Here is a 5,103-nt window from a genome sequence, read left to right on the forward strand (position 1 = left end):
TCTATATAAACTGTGTTTTTACACCATGCTTCATACATTCATTCATTCATTTTTAGAATTGCTAAGTTGCATATTTTTCGTGCTCTTTGTGTGTCATATAGGCAGAGAGAAATGCATGTGAGATAGTGAGAGATAGTATCATGCTTAGGATTTAAAATGTCATCCAATTGCATGTGATTAAATATGTTCATCATTCTATCTTTTCTTGCATGATTCTTGCATTTCTTTTAGAGATTTCTTAGGGTAGAAATTACATGTTTCTGCATAATTCTGAACTCATACATATTCTTGATAATTTGTGATATTTGTATACGGTTTATAGTTGGATTTTAATTGTAATATCTAATCCATATTGTGCTTTATAATACTATATTTTTGTGTTGTTTTTGTGATAAGGAAAGTCGTCTCTTGGTGTCTTACCACTAAAGAGATTCAGTGAGTCTTCACCAAGACTTAGAGGTCTTGAGTTTAGAACATATTCTTGGCCGGGTCTAGATAGTAGGAAAGGTTTTCCTCGGCGATTAGAGTAGTCAAACCAAGGTAGGAGTTCTAGGAATTCAAGAAGAGAGCATCTAAGGTCTTGTATTGGAAGTGTGCATGTAATATACATTCATTTGAGTATTAGTGAAGAAAATCTCCCGAGATTAGAAGGGAATGACTGGATGAAGTTTTACAGTGGACCGCAAAACGAACCAGGATAAAAATCCTTATTGCATGCTCTTTCTATCCCTTATCTCTTTAATTTTCAAGTTGTTTAATTGCCTATTTTAGCTGATATTTTGACTATTGTAATTCTGTCATATAGTGATTAATTATGTTCAAATATATCTGTTGTATCATTTCTATAATATCGGTGAATGGTTGTGCAAATAAGCCATTTAGCAACATGTTTTGTGCAATTTAGTCGATTAAGTCAATGCTTTAATCGATCAACTGGGCGTTTTTCCAGAATAGGGCTTTGGTGCGAAAAGCGGTATTTGAGAACTGCGACACCTCAAACCCCCCCCCTTCTAGATGTATTTTGTCCATTGATACCTAACAAGTGGTATCAGAGTTAGTACGACGTGCTAGCTCAGCAGCATACGCGTGATCCTTAAGGGAAAACAAATGGGTTCTAGCAACCCCTTTGGCGCTGATGGTGCATCCATTAACCACCCTCCCGTATTCAGTGGCGAAAGATATACCTACTGGAAATTCCGCATGAAAATATTCATAGAAGCCATTGACTCGGATATTTGGGAATCCGTAGTCAACGGGCCTTTCGTTCCACAACATTTAGTGGACGATGAACCGAAAGAAAAACCGAAAAGTCTATGGACCGATGATGAACATAAAAAGGTTCAACACAACCTACATGCTAAAAACATCATCACCACGGCCCTATCATCTGATGAGTTCTTTCGGGTTTCACAATGTCAAAGTGCCAAGGAAATGTAGGATACTTTACAAGTGACTCACGAAGGTACTAGCGAAGTCAAGCGTGCCAGGTTGAATGCCCTGACACATGAGTATGAGTTGTTTCGTATCTTATTATCAGTGACATGGAAAAATGACTCACTCATATAGTTAATCATTTTGTTGCTCTAGATATATTTTTTACCAAAGGAGAACTTACTAATAAAGTTTTATGTTATCTTGACAGGAGATGAGAACCTAAAGTTACAGCTACCATGGAATCCAAGGATCCTGACTCCATGCCTTTGGTGACATTATTTGGAAAGCTTCAAGAGAAAGAGATGGAGCTTGGACGCTTGACGATGCACGAGGAATCAAACCGCAAAAAGAAAAGTATATCTCTTAAAGCAACAACGTCTCAATCTACAGAAGAGAAAGAAGAAGATAAGTCTGATTCAGATATAGATGATGAAACGTTGAGCCTTCTCGTACTAAAATTCTAGAATTCCTAAATAGAGGAGGCTTCAAATTTTTCCAGAAGAAAGAAGTGTGCGAGTCAACTAGAAAAGGCAAGGGTAACAAAGAGCGCTTCACTTGCCATGAGTGTGGTAAGCCAGGACACATGGGGTTTTAATGTCCTACTTACCTCAAGAAAGTTGATTCAGAGAAGAGCACTCCTCGGGACTTCAATTCAAAGAAGGCCTCCATTGTATGGGACATACCAGAGGAGGATACAACATCAAGCACCTCAAATGAAGAGGAGACAGCCAAGCTATGCTTAATGACCAGAACAAATGATGCTTGTGGCTCAAATTCAAAATATGTAAACAACAAGATATATTCTGACACCTCATCTTTTTCATCTGATGATTCACCTCCTTATGAGGATTTATATAATGCTTATGTCGAATTGCATGATGAATTAAAGAAATTAGCTAGGATTAGTTCTAATGGAAAATGAGTAATCCTTTTAAATAAACAGAAAATAATTTCATTACAGAAAGAATTAGATGAGCTAAAACTAGAGAATGAAACATTAGATCTAATATACTGTAATACATGCAATTTCTCTAATGGTAATTTATGTCAATCAACTGTCTGTGAATCTTACGAGACTTTGAAAAATGAAAATTTGAGACTTAATGAAAAACTCGCAAAACTCATGGAGAGTCAAAATCAATTAGACACTATGCTTAGCCAAACTAGAAATGTTGGTGACCGTACTGGACTAGGATATATTCCCCCTATGCGTAAGAGAAGATAGAGAAGAAAATATAGGAGCCCTATTACTCGGCCTAATAAGAAATTTTATAATAAGAAGGTTCCTACATGCTTTTATTGTGGCACACATGGCCACACTTCCTACTCTTGTTACATCAGGAAATATGGTATACCTAGTGGTGTATATGTCTGGATGAAAAATGGAGATGACTCCCTGGTTACTAACAGAAAAGGACCTAATATAAATTGGATACCTGAAAAAGCCAAGTGATCTATTTTGTAGGTATGTCTACAAGCACATGGACAACATTGGTATCTTCATAGTGGATGTTCGAGACATATGATAGGAGATAAATCAAAATTCCTAGATTTGTCATTGAAAGAAAAAGGGTTTGTCACGTATGGAGACAACAAAAAAGGAAAGATATTTGGCACCCGAACAATTGGCAACTCAAATCAGGCAGTAATCGAGAATGTGCTATATGTTGAAGGCCTGGAACACAATCTCTTGAGTATCAGCCAACTTTGTGACAAAGGTGCTTTAGAAGAAGCATACTCTAAGGACATGGACCAGGACAAAGAAGAAGAAGTAGAGCAAATTGTCCAAGATGAGCATCAGGACCTACCGATCGCATGGAAGATCAAGAAGGATCATCCACTCGACAAAGTTATAGGTGATATCACTATGAGGGTGGTAACCCATAGTTCTTTACATAATATTTGTAACTCTGTTGCTTTTCTATCTCAAATCGAGCCAAAGACCATCGATGAGACCATTGAGGATGTGCACTAGGGTATAACTATGTAAGAAGAGCTAAACCAGTTCGAGCATAATAATGTATGGGACTTGGTCCCTAAACCTAAAGAACATCTAGTGATTGGTACTAGATGGGTCTTTCCTAACAAATTAGATGAATCTGCATTGATCATAAGAAATAAAGCACGCTTAGTGGCCAAAGGCTACAACTAGGAGGAATGCATCAATTATGATGAGACCTGCGCTCCTGTAGCCAGATTAGAACCCATTAGGGTGCTTCTATCATTTGCATCAATTATGAACTTTAAGCTCTTTCAAATGGATGTCAAGAGCACCTTTTTGATTGGCTACATTCAAGAGGAGGTATATGTTGATCAACCTCCCGGCTTTGAAAAATTTAAATATCCGAACCATGTATATAAGCTCAAGAAGGCTCTATATGGTCTGAACCAGGCCCCTAGAGCTTGGTATGATAGATTGAGATCTTTCCTTTTGGAAAAAGGGTTCGTGAGGGTTATGGTTGATGTTATCCTCTTTATTCATAGATTATATGATCATGTATTATTAGTTCAAATATATGTTGATGATATAATTTTCGGATCTACTAATGACATTCTTTGTAAGGAATTTTATGAGATAATGCATGGATAATTTGAGATGTCGATGATGGGTGACCTGACCTTCTTCATTAGGCTACAAATCAAACAAATGGAAAGTGGCATCTTCATTCATCAATCGAAATACTGCAAGGAGTTACTGAAAAAGTTCGACATGAAAAAATGTAAAGAAACTTCAACACCAATGGCGTCTGCTTGCTATATAGACAAAAACGAAAAGGGAAAAGCTATCGAGGTAACCAAATATCGAGGGATTATCGGCTCATTATTATATTTAACTATGAGCCGCCCCAATATTATGTTCAGTGTTTGTATGTGTGCTAGATTTTAAGCATTACTTAAATATTCACATTATACTGTTGTTAAACGCATCATGAGATATTTAAAAGAAACAACTAATATAGGATTATGGTATCCTAAGGATGCTTCATTATCCTTGGTAGGGTATTCCGATTCCGATTTTGCTGGATGCAAGTTGGATCGGAAGAGCACTAGTGGGACTTGGCACTTACTAGGAATTTCCTTAGTTGCATGGCACAATAAAAAGCAAGCTTGTCTTGCTTTGTCCACCGCCGAAGCAGAATACATTGTCGTCGGTGTGTGTTACGCTCAAATACTATGAATGAAGCAACAACTTAAGGAGTTTGGACTTAATCTAGAAAAGATCCCTATAAAATGTGATAATGCAAGTGCCATAAACCTATCCAAGAATCCCGTTTTGCATTTGAGAACCAAGCATATAGAAATTAGACATCATTTCTTGTGTGACCATGTAAAAAAAGGCGATTGTGTGCTTGAATTTGTTGAAACTACTAAGCAATTGGCCGATATTTTCACCAAGCCCCTCTGACGAGATATTTTCTATGTTCTTCAAAGAGAACTTGGAATCCTTGATGAAAAATATCTTGATTAAAAATGTCTAAAGCCTTGTTATGTGCTTCGCGTGTTAAATGTCTTATATGCTTCAAAATATGTATTTGTTGAATGCATTATATTCCTAATATAACTCATGATCTAGCATGATAAGTTCTATATGTATGTGTGTTTGATTAAAAATTACTTGATATATGTGAGAAATCTTTGCATGCTTTTAAAACCCAAAAACCTATTGTT

The sequence above is a fragment of the Lupinus angustifolius genome, chromosome LG06, assembly GCF_001865875.1.
Source record: "Lupinus angustifolius cultivar Tanjil chromosome LG06, LupAngTanjil_v1.0, whole genome shotgun sequence".
NCBI classification, from domain to species: domain Eukaryota; kingdom Viridiplantae; phylum Streptophyta; class Magnoliopsida; order Fabales; family Fabaceae; genus Lupinus; species Lupinus angustifolius.